Consider the following 17,962-nt stretch of genomic DNA (forward strand, 5'->3'; position numbering starts at 1 on the left):
ATACAGCTGGTCCTCCATATCTGTGGTTCTGCATCCATGGATTCAACCAAGTGTGGATCAAAAATATTTTAAAAATTCCAGAAAGTTTCCCAAAGCAAAACTTGAATTTTTGCACACTGACAACTTGAAAGTTTTCACACTGGCAACTATTTACATAGCATTTACATTGTATTACATTTTATAAGTCATCTAGAGATGATTACAGTTTGCAGGAGGATGTGCATTGGTTATATTCAAACAGTTTGCTGTTTTATATAAGGGACTTGAGCATCTGCAGGTTTTGGTGTCTGTGGGGTGTCCTGTACAACAATGTCCCCGGGATACTGAAGAAAGACTTCATGTACATATACATGACACTCAGATTAAGAAATAAAGCTGAAAATATATTCTGAAAACCATTGGTTTAAACCTTTATTTTACAGGTGAATAAACAGAAACAGGAGGAAAAATATCTTGCACAAGATCTAGCTAGTCGTGACGGGTGTCCTGACTCTCATTGCACTCGTCACGTAATTTATAGAAACATGCTTTTACACATGGGATGGCTTAGAAGCGCTGGAGGCACTATCCAGAAACTTGTACTGTAGTTTGTTGCAAGGAATGCTATGTACCAGCCAAGTGCAAACAGACATGACATAAAGGCAGAGTCAACTGAAAGGAGGGGGTACAGCATGTGCTACCTACATGACATAATTAAGACCATAAGTAGCTCTTTCTAGTCCCAAAATATTCCCATTATTACTAGAGTAGCCATGCTTCCCAGTTTGCTGGGATAATCTCGTTTTATCTCTATTATCCTGGTGTGATTAACTTTCACTTTTAAAAGGATCCCTGTTTAGACAATACATTCCCAACATAGTGGGAATGACACCATTTCCTTTTTTTTTCACAGTAGCTTTATTCTTTTTTTAAAAAATCTATTTATTTTTTAAATTGAAGTATAGTTGATTTATGATGTTGTATTAGTTTCAGGTGTACAGCAAACTGATTCAGTTATACACACATATGTATGTATATATATATATATATATATACTCTATAAATATATATGCATATATTCTTCTTCAGATTCTTTTCCATTATAGGTTATTACAAAATATTGAATATAGTTCCCTGTGCTATACAGTAGATCCTTTTTTTTGATCAATTTTATATATAGTCACGTGTATCTGTTAATCACAACCTCCTAATTTATCCCTCACCCCACCTTTCTCCTTTTGCTAATCATGAGTTTGTTTTTACTGGATGACACCATTTCTTTATATCATATAGGGTTTTCAATTTCCAAAACCCATTACACTTACTTTATAGAAATATTATTTAGAAATCTAAAACCTGAAAAAACCTTATCATCTATTGAAAGCAATTAGCAAGACAGGATTTAATGAGTTTGAGGGAGACAATGAAAGACAGTCTTCCAAAGGGAAATCACAAGGCCACCAAAGGCAAACTCCTGCCACCTTCCACTGGTGCCAGAGCCAATTCCACTGTGAAGACTGGTCACCTGGAAGGTGGTGCAGGTCCAAGAGAACATTTATTGCTCAACGGCTTTAATAGACAATTGCCTTCTCATTCTCTAAGCTGTAAAAGCCAATACAAGTTTAAAAGTACCACCAAGGCCTCAGGAACTTTTTTCCTTTCTAGTAAAAAATTTTCATCAATGCTTTAATTGATTGTTTAATAGTTGCCCTTTTGATATAATATCAAATGTATTCAAAATTTTAATGTATTCATCAGGTTCCCTCCTCCACCCTTATCTTTTCCTTACAATTTTTGTTGAAGAACTTGTGTAGTTTGACCTAGAGTTTCTCACACTCTGTTTAACACACACCTTTGTCCTGTGTGTCTCCTGTAAATTGACAGCTGGGTCCAAAGCGTGATCAGACTACAGGTGGTGGGGTGCTTTTCCATCAAGAGGCAAATACTGTCTGGTTGACTGTTATTTTGTGATGTTAGCTCATTGCCTGTCAGCAAACCTTTGTGAGCCAAATCAGATCCAACTCCTGTTTTTGTAAATAGTTTTATCAGAACGCAGCTATGTTTATGTTTATACGTTGTTTATATGTTGTCTATGGTGACTTTTGCTCCAAAACCAGAACTGATTAGTTTTAACTGTGCTATGTGCCCTGCAAAGCCTACAGTATTTACTGTCTACCTCTTTATAGAATGGTTTGCTGATTCTTGGCATAATTCATTGATTGTCCTTTAAAACGACAATAATCCAATTGTACGTATGTGTGTATGTGTCTGCATAGTCTTTTTTTTTTTTTTTTTAAAGAATTTCACTTATTTATTTGTCTATTTTTGGCTGTGTTGGGTCTTCGTTTCTGTGCGAGGGCTTTCTCTAGTTGCGGCAAGCGGGGGCCACTCTTCATCGCGGTGCGCGGGCCTCTCACTATCGCGGCCTCTCTTGTTGCGGAGCACAGGCTCCAGATGCGCAGGCTCAGTAATTGTGGCTCACGGGCCTAGTTGCTCCACGGCATGTGGGATCTTCCCAGACCAGGGCTCGAACCCGTGTCCCCTGCATTGGCAGGCAGATTCTCAACCACTGCACCACCAGGGAAGCCCCTAGTCTTTTAAAATACAGAATATTCCAGAATTCATACTGGTACCACCAATTCTAATATAGGATTACAAACTTTTTACTTAAACTCATCTATATTTAAATATTCTTTCTAAAACATTAAGAATCCTGGACCTCAAAAACACAGGAATGATTGAATTTTAATATTTCATGATTACTCATCCAGTTAATTCATGTTATATAGTAACGACCTAGCAGAAATAAATTAATGATTAATAATTTGATAAACATATAATTTATCGTTAATAAACTACTATTAATTATAATTTATTAATATTGTATATCTATTTCTATATATTATAGATATACTTATAATTCCATAAATTATATATTGATATAAATTATACTTTATAAATTAATTTAATTTAATTTATAATTTATAAAATTATTTAATTAAATAAAATTAAAAATAGTAAATGTATCACCACCAAACGTGATTACAAAAACAATTACTTTTTTTTAATACGATATCTTCATTCTTGTAACATACTTTATTCTCTACCTTTTGAAATCAGCTATGTCTTAATGATTTTCTGTCTGCTGGATCTGTGCATTTCAGAAAGAGAGGTGTTGAAGTCTCCAACTTTAATAATAGATTCATCTATTTCTCCTTGCAGTTCTATCAGCTTTTGCTTCATGTATTTGGACGTTCTGTTGTTTAGCACATACACATTAAGGATTACTATGTTTTCTTGGAACACTGAGCCTTTTGTCATTAAGTAATGCCCCTCTCTATCCCTGTTAACTTTGCTTGCTCTGAAGTCTGCATTATCTGCAATTAATATAGCTACTCCTGCTTTCTTTTGATTATTGTTAGCATGGTATAACTTTCTTCATCTGTTTACTTTTAATCTATATGTGTCTTTATATTTAAAGTGTGTTCCTTGATTTTTATTGAAGTTGGCAGAGTAGAAAGACCCTGAGCTCACCTCCTCTCATGGGCACACCAAAATTACAACTATTTACAGAACAACCATTGATGAAAGAGACCGGAACCTACCAGAAAAGATTTTCTATAACAAAAGATATAGAGAAGGAACCACAGTGAGACAGGTATGAGAGGTGAAGTTGAGATATAGTCAAAAAGAGAAAAAAAATAAAGTAGGTTTCTTATAGACAACATATAGTTGGGTCTTGTTTTTTGATCCACTCTGACATTCTCATTCTTTCAATTGGTGTATTTGGACCATTGACATTTTAAGTGACTTTTGATAGAGTTGGATTAATATCTACCATATTTGCTACTGCTTTCTGTTTATTGCCCTTGTTCTTTGTTCCTAGTTTTGTCTTCCACTCTTTTTCTGCCTTTTATGGCTTTAACTGAGCATTTTATATAATTCCATTTTTTTTCTCCTAGCTTAGCATATCAGTTATACTTCTTTTTTTAACTTTTATTCATGGTGTCCTAGCTTTTGCAGTATACATTTACAGCTAATCCATGTCTACTTTTAAATAACACTATACTGCTTCATGGGTAATTCAACTATTTTATAATTACAAAATAATCCGTCTCTTGTGTCACTGTTGTCATTCATTTCACTTACACATAAGTGTACATAAACATGTATGTAGATACATAATGGCATTGTCACTACTACTTTGAACAAAATGTTATCTGTTAGATCTATTGAGAATAAGAAAAATAAAAGTTTTTATTCTACCTTCACTTATTCTTTCTCTGATGCTCTTTTTTTTTTTTTTTTTTTTAATGTAGACCCTTTTTTTCATTTTTCCTGAAGAACTTCTTTTAACATTTCTTATAAGGTAGGTCTACTGGCAAAAAATTCCCTCCATTTTTATTTTTCTGAGAAAGTGTTTATTTCTCCTTCATTTTTTAGAGATAATTTTTCAGGGTCCAGAATTCTAGGTTGGTGGGTTTTTTTCTCTCAGCACTTTAAATATTTCATTCCACTCTTTTTTTGGCTTGCATGGTTTCTGAGACGAATTCAGATGTAATTCTTTGTTTCTCTATAGGTAAGGTGTTTTTTTACTCTGGCTTCTTTCAAGACTATTTTTTCATCTTTGAATTTCTACAGTTTGACTATGATATGCCTAGGTGTATTTTTTTCCCCTGCATTTATCCTGCTTGGTGTTCTCTGAGCTTCCTGGTTTGGTGTTGACTTTATTTTGGGGAAATTCTTTTTTTTCAAACATATCTTCTGTTCCTTTCTCTGCTTTCCTTCTGGTATTCCAATTATGCATATCACAACTCTTACATAGTCTGTTCCATTTCATTGTCTTTTTTCTCTTCATTTTTTTGTTTTGGAAGTTTCTATTGAGATATCCTCAAACTCAGAGGTTCTTTTCTCAGCCATGTTTAGTCTACTAATAAGCCCATTATGGGCAGTCGTCATTTCTCATATAGCATTTCTTTTTGATTGTTTCTTAGACTTTCCACCTCTCTGCTTACATTGCCCATTATTTCTTGCATTCTATTTGTTAAAGCCCTTAGTATATTAATTATAGTTATTTTAAACTCTCAGTGATAACTCCAATATTGCTGCCATGTCTGAGTCTGGTTCTGATATGTTCAAACTGTGTTTTTTGCTTTTCAGTATGTTTGTAATTTTTTCTTGACAGCCATACGTGGTATACTGGATGAAAGGAACTGCTGTAAATAGACCTCCAGTAATGTTGTGGTTATATGTGGGAGAGGGGAAGCATTCCCATGATTAGGTCTCCGTCTTTTGTGAGTCTATGACTCTGAACTATGAACTTCATATGCTTCTCAGTCCATCGCCCCCCCACCCCTTTTTAGGTGGGCCAGGATGGCTAGTGTCAGCTGGTGTGGGCATTTCTCTTTTCTCAGTCAGGTTAGGCTTTGATAAAGTCCCAATAGTTTAGGCTCTAGTAAGCTATAAAATAGTTTCTCCGGAGGGAAAACACCTTTAAGAAAAACAGAATGCTCTGGTGTATTTCAAAATGGTTCCTTTCCCCTCCCCCTGGCTGAAGCACAAAGGGATTTTTTTTTTTTTTTCCTGATATTCTCTTTAAGGACTTAGCCAAGCTCCTGGAGGTAAAACTCACAGTGGTGTCAGCAATCCCAGCACTTCTTTGCACCCCCATGACCAGGCCCCCTGTGGAGTTTTTAGCTTTCAGATTTGTCCACACTGAGCCCCCAGCAATTCATCAATTACAGTTCAGGTCTCGTACTCCTGGCTCTGGTTCCCACAGAAGTTTGGGGGTTTCTGCTCTGGTAAGTTGTGACTCTCTATATCACTTGTCTTTCACTCCAGTCTTGGGGGTAGCAGTTTGCCCTGTGACCATTTCTCTGGTGGATCTAAGAAGAATTGTTGATTTTTCAGTTTGTTCAGTTTTTTGCTCATTGTTAGGACAAAGTGATGACTTTCAAGTTCCTTACATGCTGGACTAGAGACTGGAAGTCTGTTCCCTATCTTTTAACGTTCATTTGTCTTAGGACTAAAGTAGGCAAGTATTTAACAATCATCCCCATTCCATCTACTAATTTTGGTTTCCTGAAGATTTTTTTCTAAGTGCTTTCTCAGAATAAGCACATAGAGTCAAGATCCTCTTGGTTCTTACATATTGCTGTTTGTACCTTTTATTTTGAAAAGTAAGTTTCACTTGTTAAAAATCTTTGGATCACATCTTCTTTTGTTGAGTATCTTAAATATGTTCCTCCATTTTCTTCAGGCATATCACATTGCTGACCAAAAGTTTAATGGTAACTAAGGCTTGCAGACCCTCGGCGATCTTCGATAATTTCTTTCGCCTGCTGTCCATGTCCTGTTTAATCCTCTCCTCTTGAGTGGATAGAACCTATTGACTAGTTTCCAACCAATAGAATATGGCAAAGGTGATGGGATTAGGTCACTTTTTTTTTTTTAATAAATTTATTTATTTATGGCTGCGTTGGGTCTTTGTTGCTGCATGCGGGCTTTCTCTAGTTGAGGTGAGTGGGGACTACTCTTCATTGTGGTGTGCGGGCTTCTCATTGTGGTGGCTTCTCTTGTTGCGGAGCACGAGCTCTAGGCGTGCGGGCTTCAGTAGTTGTGGCACACAGGCTTCAGTAGTTGTGGCTCGAGGGCTCTAGAACGCAGGCTCAGTAGTTGTGGCACATGGCTTTAGTTGTTCTGCGGCATGTGGGATCTTCCCGGACCAGAGCTCGAACCCGTGTCCCCTGCACTGGCAGACAGATTCTTAACCACTGCACCACCAGGGAAGTCCCTGGGATTAGGTCACTTTAAATAAGGTTCCACTTTGGCAGATTGAAGCAAGAGGCTTTTCCTTGCTGACTTTGAGGAAGTAAGTTCTCATGTTGTGAGAGGGCCTATGGAGAAGGTCACATGACAAAAACTATAGGCAGCCTCTAGGAGCTGAGAGAGGCCCCCGTCCAAAGGTCAGCAAGAAAATGGAGGCTTCAGTTATACATCCACAAGAAAATGAATTCTGCTAACAATCTGAATGATTTTGAGAGCATTTCCCCCCAGTCAAGCGTCTAGTTTAGAACATAGTCTAGGCTATACCTTGATTTCAGCCTTGTGAGATCATGTGTAAAGGACCCAGTTAAGGCATGGAGCAGAGGAGCCAGAGAGCATGGTGGACACATCTGAGCAGAGGGGAGTCATTTTGGAGAGGAGGGACAGAAGCCAAGAGGAGAAAATAACGATAACACCAGAGTGGCTGGATAAGCTTACATTTTGTTCAATGGAAAAGGATGGCAAGAATATAAAGTGGAATTAATTAGACCAGGATTGGCAAACTTTTTTCAGTAAAGAGCCAGACAGTAAATATTTTACGCTTCTGGGCCATATGGTCTTGGTCACAACTGTTCAACTTTGTCGTTGTAGTTCAAAAGCAGCCACAGATAATACGTAAATGAATGGGCATGTCTGTGTTCCAATAAAACTTTATTGATAAAAAAGGAAGGTGGGCCAGATTGGCAGGTGGGCTATAGTTTGCTAACCCTTGTGTTATATTCAAGATGCTGAAAGGAATTTCTTTTTAAAATCATTTTCAGAGGAAATTTCAAACCAAGTAATCAGAAGAGTCTAAAAAATCCCCATGTGTCATCGTCCAGTCTCCATAATAAAGAACCTTCTGCCATTCTTGTTTCATCAATACCTCACTCTAACTCTACTCAATTTTTTTTATAGATTTCTTTGTATTCATACTTGAAATGCACAAATATTAGCTATATAATTTTAAGAAATAGATGCACCATGTAACTCACATGCTTGTCACAGCATAGAACTTTAGAAATGGCTGTTTTTGAAAAGTTGTCTTAGTGCCAGTACCTCCTGTGGCCTATCAGAGACTCCATGGTGCTAGCCAACCATAGCCTTTTAAATGGTTTCTCAATAAAAAGTTGATGGTAACTTATTAGAATGGATCCAAGGGTATCCTGGCTTAAAATATAAGATAGAAACAGCCGTTGTTGGGAGTAGAATTAGGGTCTCTCAGAGCAACCCACTATAGCCTTGATCAAAGGCTTCTGAAACATTGTAGCTCAACTTGGCATGCAGTAATTCACCTAGTTCATTTGGTTGATATGACAGCTTTCGACTTGTCAAGGGGTTGGATACTAGTCTCAGATTTGACCTACCTGCTGACTGCTTCAAAGATATCTATGTTGCCCTGCTTTCCCTTAATAACGAGTGGCCCATTTAGAGGCGGGACAATTCTTCATTTGATTTACCAGAGCAAGTTGTTAATAACTTAGTGGAGAGTTAGGCTTTGGTAAACTGAGCTCTATCAGATGCTCCAACATCATGGTTACCATGTAACCAACAAAAGAACATAGCTGGGTTGGTTAATGTCATAGAATAATAATTACCTGGAAATTCTGTCTACCTTTCATCATCCTATGGCATGTTCATAGCATCACTTATGGTGCTTACTCATAATGAGATCTTTAAAGCTGAGGATGTGTAATAGAGCCACAATTCAGTGAGGCTTTGATGTTGTGCAGGCTGCCTTTTGTTTGGTTCTGAGATGCTCAACAGGGCAAAGGTCCTCTTAGTTTTGGGGCTCCGTTCAGTTAAATTGTTCATTCCCTTATTCATTTATTCATTCAATATATATTTCTTGAGTGTATAGTAGAAGATGGGTGAAATGCTTAGAGATGAAGTGGGGCTTTAGGAGGATATTATTGGTGATGGGCTCTGAAGATGAGAGGGTTTGGGGAGTTGGGGAGGTGTAGGAGATGGGATTTTATTAGGCAATATACAGAAGCTGTGTGGTGATAACCTGGAAGTCTTGAGCAACTCTTGGAGACTGCCATAAACTTGGAAAAGGTGCGTGATGGGACTTGTCCTGATTGTCCCTAAGGCCTATTACAGAGAGGGAGGCTGTGAAGTATAGGAGGGCTTCACCAACAGACCCCTTTCACTCCTTCAGATCTCTGGTTTCAAGTTAAAACTCTCACAATATCTTCCTTGCACTAACACTAATACACCTTTCTTAGAGATCAGAGAAATGTTTAGACTTAAAAAGATCATCTTGTTTACTCCTTTATTATTCAAGGTTGGAACTGAGACCCTGGGACATTATTTTCTCCATTTCATTGAACAAGTTATTATCAGAACCAAGTAAAATAACCTGAAGCCCAGTTGTCTTTCCACTCTATCAAATAGATAAATAGGTCAAATAGAGAGTCATCCATGTCGAAGGGATAAAGGGTGTTTATTGCCATAGGGGTAGCAGAGTAAATATTCCCTGATGAAGTGATAGAAATAAAGTCTCCTTTTCTCTGGCCTACTAAAAATGTCCTGACTCTAGCATTTGTGAGGGTAGAAGAGGTGAGGAAGCCTGACATGCCTAGTTGGGCAAAGGGGATAAAGAGCAGAGGCTCATAAGAATCTAGGCAGAGAGGCAGAGAGAAGGGGAAGGACACCTGCTTGCCCCATCTGCCAGGCCATCTCCCTCTCGGGTGTTCCTATAATCAAGGCTCTGTCCCAACAACCACTAACTAGAAAGTACTGTAACTTGCATCGCAGGGGCAAGTTGATGTCAAGTACTTATTCTCCTAATAAGGCAATTAGTACAGAAGAGCCCTAAAACTTTAGCTTTGGTAAATTCTGATTTTGTGGCTTGAGGGAGGTATACTAGAGAGAAATGTCTGCTTAAGTATACTTTTACTCCCATAGTCATTATTTTCTGTGGAATTCTTTATGGAAATTGCTCGCCTCCTCCATGCCCAATTTTCAGAAGTTTGACAGAGATGAATTGAATATTATTTGAAATGTTTTTATAAAGTCAAAATGACATCTGGTCAACAAAAACTAAACTAAAGGGAAAAAAATGCTCAAGGAAAATTGTCCCTCTTCAATAAAAATCCTACAACACGTCTAGTCTCATTAATCACCAAATTATCAATATTTTAGTTTAAGTTTGCAACCATTTCAAAATCCCAGCTGTGCCTAGCTCATTAAAAATAATTTTATTTAATTGAAGCTAATTTTTAATCAGCCTCTTAAGTATTCATGAGAGGCTCCTGAATAAATCAGTAATTTACAAATTTTATTGTTAAATTTGATAAAGATTAATTTATCCATGCCTTCAAAGATAATACGTTTGCAATTAAAAAGTCAAATAAAGCTAAATCAAAAATAAAAATTGGTTTGATTTACTTTTTTTTTTCCATTATTGTATTGAAATATAGTTGATGGACAATATTACATAAGTTACAGGTGTACAACATAATTCACAATTTTTAAAGCTTGTATTCCATTTATAGTTACTAGAAAATACTGGCTATATTCCCTGTGTTGTACAATACATGCTTATAGATTATTTATTTCATACACAATAGTTTGTACCTCTTAATCCTCTACCCTTATCTTGACCCTCCCCTCTTCCCTCTCCTCACTGGTAACCACTAGTTTGTTCTCTATATTAGTGAGTCTGCTTCTTTTTTGTTATAGTCACTAGTTTGTTTTAGTTTTTAGATTCCACATATAAGTGATATCATACAGTACTTGTATTTCTCAGTCTGACTTATTTTACTTAACGTAATACCCTTCAGGTCCACCCATGTTGTTGTAAATGGCAAAATGTCATTATTTTTTATGGCTGAGTAGTATTCCATTGTGTCCATTGTACATATACACACACACAGATATCACAACTTCCTTATCCATTCTTCTGTTGATGGACACTTAGGTTGCTTTCATATCTTGGCTATTGTAAATAATGATGCTATGAACATTAGCATGCATGTATCATTTCGATTTACTTTTGATATTTGTGTGTAACTGAAACATACACCATCAGTGCCCACCACATCCTAGATATTACCATTTCAGTGCACTCAGCTCACTTCCATCTGCCAGTATCAGCACTTATATGCCTGAGAGTTTTTCTCAGAAGCCAACTCTATCATGTGTATCACAGATCAGTAGTACCATTACTTCCCAGCTCCAGGAGTAGAACTCAACCAATGACTCTTGAGTGTGTCAATGTGAACATCCCAATTCCTGCATCCCAAAGGTGGGAATCAAGGGTAGAAGTAAGAGTGGCCTCATTTACCATTACTCCTAGTAATGCACTTGACTGATTCAGACTCCCATCACAGCAACTTCAGGTTCTGTTGGTCTAGAGATCCTGATGTCAAGTAGAAAGATATTTCTACCAAGAGTATATAGTAAGAGTTACACTAAACTAAAATTTGGTTACCATCTAGTCGTTTTGTGTTCATCATGCCAGTTGATTGGTAATTGCTGGGATAATTGACTTGATTATCAAGAGGAAACAGTGTTACTGTTACTTAAGTAGGCAGAGAGAAGTATTTCTAAAGATTGGGAGATCTACCAGGATTTACATTTGATGCTTCCATGTCTAGTAATAGACATGAATGGACATTTGCAGAAACAAAGGCCTGATAAATGCAGTTACTAAAGCATCTACCTCATTGGTATATTATCAGAATAAGTAAGTTAATATTTGTAAAGTATTTAGAATATTGCCTGACAAAGAAACTACAAATAGACCACTGGAACAGAATTGAGAGCCTATAAACACAAGCATATAGGATGATCAACAAATATTTGACAAAGGATCCAAGAATACTCGATAGAGAAAAGACAGTCTCTTCAGTAAATGGTGCTGAGAAACTGGATATTCACATGTAAAAGAATGAAACTTGACCCCTATCTTATAACACTCAGAAAAAGTAGCTCCAGATAGATTTACTTAGACATGGGTCTTGGTAATGATTTTTTAAAAATCACGTGTAAGTCACAAGCAACAAAATAAAAAATAAACCAGTGGGTTTATATCAAACTAAAAAGTTCCTGGACAGTGAAAGAAACCATCAACAAAGTGAAAGACAACCTATGAAATAGAAAAAAAATTTGCAAATTATATATCTAATAAAAGGTTAATATCCAAAATATATAAAGAGCTCATACAACTCAATAGTAAAAAACCAAATAATTCAATTAAAAAATGGAGAGAGGACCATAATAGACATTTCTCCAAAGAAGATAAACAAATGGCCAATAGGTACACAAAAAGATGCTCAACATCACTAGTCATTAGGGAAATGCAAATTAAAACCACAAAGAGATATCACCTCACACTTGTTAGAATGGCTGTCATCAAAAAGACAAGAGAATAAATGATGGCGTGGTTGTAGATAAAAGGCAACCCTTGTGTACTGTTGGAGGGTTTGTAAATTGGTGCAGCCACTATAGAAAACAATATGGAGGTTCTTTAAAAAATTAAAAATAGAAATAAATACCGTAAGATCCAGCAATTCCACTTCTGGGATATCTGCACTCTCCCTGTTCAGAGCAGCATTATTTACAATAGCCAAGACTTGGAAATAACCTAAGAGTCCATTGACGGATGAATGGTTAAAAAAGTTGTGAGATATACACACACACACTGGAATATTTTTCAGCCATAGAAAATGAGGAAATCCCACCATGTGCAGCAACATGGATGCATCTTGAAGGCATTATGTTTAGTGAAATAAGTCAGACAGAGAAAGACACATACTGTCTGATCTCACATATGTGGAATCTTAAAAAAAAACCAAACATATGTTAAAAGAAAATAATATTTAAAGTTTTCTTTTTCTTTGGAGGAAGTAATGGTAGATTTATATTTAAAACTGTTTTTAAGACAAAATTTAGAAAGTGATATTTTCTGGCTATGTTAAAGTTATTGGCATTCTTGAATGAGGGAGATTTTTGTTAGAAATAACTTGATACATGTACTAACTAAAATAAATCTACGTCCAATTTTTTTTTGCTGAGTAGTGAAAAAAATAACATGTTGGCTTCTATTTCATGTGCAAATTATCAAATAAACAAGTGAATTAAAGCACTAAGACTGGCTTCATCATGCATTGTTGGTTAGACCTTAAACTCAATATTGAGGATCCAAGTTACTTAGAATTTCACAGCAAGTTTAAATATGCTGTGAACTTGGCAGTTTCTTTTGTTGCTTTCTCCCTGCAGGTCCAAGATGAAGATGGCTCTCAAGGCATAAAAATACTTTTGCATGTTGCAGGCATAGGGGATTTAAAATATATGTTTTGGAAACCTTTCTCTAGCAAGTGGTAGGATTCTATATGCCAAGAGTCTCAGAGGGCTTGGGTAAGAGTCTTTAATTAGAAATTTTTCTATTCTAGAGCAAAAAGATACTAGATTCAATTTCATGTGTTAGTTGTAGAGTTACAGGAACACTCTGGAACATTACTCAGGGCAATCTCTGTCCTCATTTAGACATAGTCCCAGAGATAAAATCTGCTTGTTGTAAACTCAGACTTAACTCCTGTGACTTCAGTTGACAGTTGATAAGGTGGGTGACTTTAGTGTGACAAGCCAGGCTCAGTTTGATTTATTGTGTGACCCTGGTTGCTGGCACAGAGGAAAGTTGATTTGACTTGTTTTGGTTGCCTCCTGACAAGGTTTTCCTAACTTCATTCCTAGCCAAGCATCTGAGCTACTTTCTTTCCCCTGTTGTTTTCAAGTATGCTACGTTGACAGCTTTATCAATACATCTTTCTCCTCTTTTCCAGAGCTACTGCTATTTCATTCTACCACTAAATTAAAGCATCCAGTTACATGAGGATTTTCCCCCATTTCCCCTGGCCTTTTTTCCTTAGCACTGGATCTCCTGGGACCTTACCAAAGCTAGCGATGACTTCTATTTGCGTATGGATGGTGTGACCATGAGATTTTTTGGCCAAGCTTTAATTAACGTTTTTTTTTTCTCTTTTTTTTCTGATTTCAAAAGCAACATAGACTTAGAGTGGAAAACACTATGAAATATGAGATATAAAAATGGAAGGTTATCCATTATTCCATCCCTGAAAAGTTTTATGTATGTTATTATATATTTTCTTTCCCTATGGGACTATTTTAAAAGGGATTGTATTATATATTCTCTTTTGCTACTTGAATTGCCCATCATACTCATCATGGACCTATAGAATATATAGAAAGCTATAATGTTTGTTACTCTCTGAGAGGGTATGGATTTGTTTAATTATTCTTTACTAGGATCCATTTGGATTGCTTTTTCCCCTTCTAAATACGTTCACTAATTTTCTATTACAAGAGGACACTTAGTTTCAGTAAGGAGATTTCTTCATTGAATTCTGGACTAAGACATAGTGTTAAAAATACACACACGTACACACACACATATACAGTCAGTCTTAAAATATTTAAAAATAGGTTCAACATAGGTATTGACCAATCAAAACAAATGTCAGCCCTGAGAAATCTGTTTTCTACTATGACTAATATGTTAACTGATGCACAAACATAAAAGAGACAAACTTTAGGCAACAAACACAACTTATGTGAAAGTTAACCACCCAAAGGTAATGTCTGGCTTCATTAACTCTCTCAACTTTTTCCATTACAACTTATCCTAATCGTTATCTTTCTGTCTTTAGAAACCTTAGCTGGACATGTAACTCTTGTATTAGCTTTAGCCTCATGCTTAATTTGGTTCCCAAACCAAAACTCTTTTAACCCCAGTCCAATGCCTTTTCTTTTTGAGAACTTTGTCATTTTCCCTTTGGACAGTGGTTCTCAAAAGCTTGATATTTGCCTCCCATGGGACGCTGGAGAGGTCTGGAGACATTTTTGGTTGTCCCACTGGGGGAGAGGCAGTGCTCCTGGCATCTAGGAGGTAAAGACAGGGATGTTGTTAAGTGCCCCATAGTACACAGAACAGGCCCCACAAAAAGAACTATCTGACCCAGATTCTCAATAGCACTGCTTTAGGTTGAGGGTATCAGCTCACTGTCTCCAAGATGATCTTCAGGTAGTTGGTAAACACTGTGCACAAACAACTACAATCACAGGCGATTTGTACTTGATAACTCACTTTGTTTTTCTCCTCAGAATAATTGAATTGAGTAGCTGCTTTGAGAAGCTCTAGCAATGCTTAGTGAGTGACTGACCCTCTCACCATGTTAGGTCTTGAATTGTGTTCCCTCCTTCCCCATACTCACATGTTGAAGTTCTAACCCCCAGTACTTCAGAATGTGACCTTATTTGGAAATAGGGTCATTGCAGATGTAATTAGTTCAGATGAGGTCTTTAGGACGGGGCCTAATCCAACATGACTGGCGTCCTTAGAAATTTTCCCACAGACACATGCACACAGTGAACACCGCGTGAAAATGAAGGCAGAGATCAGGGTCATGTTTTGACATGCCAAGGAATGCCAAAGATTGCCAGTAATCCGCCAGAAGCTTTGGTACTTTGTTACTGTTTCCTGCTGGGTTAGGTTTCATTTAAAGAGGGCTACTTAAAATACATGTTAAAGATGGAAACTTAGAGAAATAAAAACAGAATTTACCTCATTATGTTTCTTATAAAGCTCCTTCCTCTATCTTCTAAGTTATTATGTTAGGAGTTGTTTTCTCTCAATACTGTCTTAATCTTTCTTCTCTTCCATTTTCACCCCTCAGCCTCTGCTTCTAAGGATGCCCCTTCAAAATCTCCTACTTAGACCCAACAAATACTTTTCCTCTTTTACATTCTATATCCTTTTTTCTACTAAAGGAAAGTCTTTGTTTTTAGCAAGCTATGTTTTTAGCTCACACACTTTTGATACTTTTTTTGGAACCACTACATGACATGCTTGTGACTGCTCTTCATTTCCAGCCATCATCCTACCCACTTGCTTCCGTCTATCATTCATTTCAAATCCTGTCCTTTTTTATCTATGTATGCAGAGTTTGATTTTCCCCAAAGCCTAACTTAAAACATGCTATCTACCTTCCACTTACAACAGTTCATATAAATATTATCACATTATTCTGAGCTTTCTTTTCCTCCTGGACATATAATTCCAAACTGTTACTCTTAAAACCACTTTTAATATAATTTTTTTTTATTATATAAAAACACACATGAGTAATATACAAAATATAATGAAATATATATTAAAATTTGGATAAACAAACTATTTCAACATTAAGGGAGATTAGGATAGTCCCCATTCCCCTTTTCTGCCATTTTACAAATAAGGAAGCTAAACCAGAATGTAGCATTTGTGAGATAGTTATGTGTATATGGGAGGTGCAGGAGGAGGGGAAAAGGAGATGGAAAAGATGGGGGTTTATGATAAGTGATGAGGAAGGGAGAGCAGGAAGTCAACTCCATGGCTGAGAAAAGGTCACAAAGGAGGAAGTGAAAGCAACGGAGTTTGAACTCCCATCTCCCATCATCAAGTACTGTGTCTTTTCCCACTACATCACAGCTCTGGAAATTCCTATCTACAATTAAAGTAAGGGGATATGTGTAGGGAAGATTTGAATTTTCCCCAGCAGTGAGAAAACTTAACAGTTTATAGAAATCACCCATTCTTTTTTCTGGATTGACATAGTTGTGTGTGGCCAGCACATGGCTCAGAGATTGACATGTCTAAATCTGTTCGTTTCTGATGCTTCAAGGAGTCTTTAATAACTAAAGAAGGGTCCTTTGTTTTTGCTTAGAAGATGAAAGCAAACATAATGACTCACAGAATTTTGCAGGAGCTGGTGAAGTCTGCTGCAGTATAATTTATCCATAACAATGCCAACCTTGAAATAGCCTTGCTTTCCTCTGTTTTGTTTGGAAAATTAGAATTTTTCTCTGTAGAAGATAGATATGAATCAAGTACAAGAGCTTCAGACTCAAACATTTTGGAAGTTTATTGTTTTTATAGAAATCCGATTTTGTCACTTTACTGAAAATCAAGAGTATAATTAAGCTAATTAACATTTTAAAATCCGATTGGAGCAGAAGTTTTAACTCTCTTAAGAGAGCTGTATCTACAGATATTCCAGTTGTATGCTAATAATCAAACGTTATCAAAACACTTTTGTGAAGGAACGCTACTTAACCACACTGTTCTTAGTAGTTTCAAATTATTTTCCATACAAGAAAGTAATAAAATTATACATCTTAAAGTATTCCAGATCCAACTCTCCATCCCTAATTGGTAGACATCAGAAAGTTTTACATTACCAATTAAAACATAATAAGCACATATTCCTAGACATATATAGGTGCACTCAACTTTTTTGCATATTTTTTTCTGGGCACTAAGATGTTACAAACAGTGGAAGAGTGATGATTGAGGTAAATTAATGCACTTAAATGGTTTATCGAGGTTCCATGTCAAGACAACTTATTGAAGACTATTATAACTTTTTCTTTAGTCCAGGAAAACACAGAAGTATTTGCCACTTATTTCTGAGAAATGAGTGTAACTTATGGTAAACGTGACACAAATACCAGATTTGTATATACCGGTAGTCTTTGTTCAGAGGTGTGGGACCATAAAATGACAATGCATGTTGAAATTGTGCAAATGATCTTAATAATCAATGGAGAAAATTATGATTGCTCCATTATCTTTAAACATTTTTGTCAAAACATGAAGAACTCCCTTACGTTGCTTATAAATATATAGGGAAATGGAAAAAACAGTAATACTAATATTTATTTAGTACATTGTAATTTAAAACAGTACAACATTGAGAATTGTGTTACATTTATTCGCAAAGTCTTATCCAAAGTATTTTGAACACTACTTCCTTTTTCCTTCTCGTCCTAGAATGTATTTTTTTTTATTGAAGTATATTGATTTACAATGTTGTGTTAGTTTCAGGTATACAGCACAGTGATTCAGTTATAAATACATACATATATATACATACATATTCTTTTTCAGATTCTTTTTCCTTATAGGTTATTATAAAATATTGAGTATAGTTCCCTGTGCTTTACAGTAGGTCTTTATTGGTTATCTATTTTATTTATAATAGCGTGGATATGTTAATCCCAACCTCCTATAACTTATGACATGGAGAGAGCATCTTTTCTCCACCTTGGTGACTCGGTATGATCCTTTCTAAGTATGAATCAGCTTCCAACATTTTCTCTTCTGTACTTTCAA

General features: G+C 36.2%; 1 long non-coding RNA gene across 1 annotated transcript; it reads left to right on the plus strand.

Annotated features, from left to right (window-relative positions):
• Positions 1–370: 370 nt before the first annotated feature.
• LOC309661660 lies at positions 371–4,439 on the plus strand. The gene is made up of 2 exons (XR_014264148.1): positions 371–2,243; positions 2,561–4,439. It is a non-coding gene; the product is annotated as an uncharacterized lncRNA (long non-coding RNA).
• Positions 4,440–17,962: the final 13,523 nt, after the last annotated feature.

This window comes from Balaenoptera physalus (genome assembly GCF_965194825.1).
Source record: "Balaenoptera physalus genome assembly, chromosome: 5".
Lineage (NCBI taxonomy): Eukaryota > Metazoa > Chordata > Mammalia > Artiodactyla > Balaenopteridae > Balaenoptera > Balaenoptera physalus.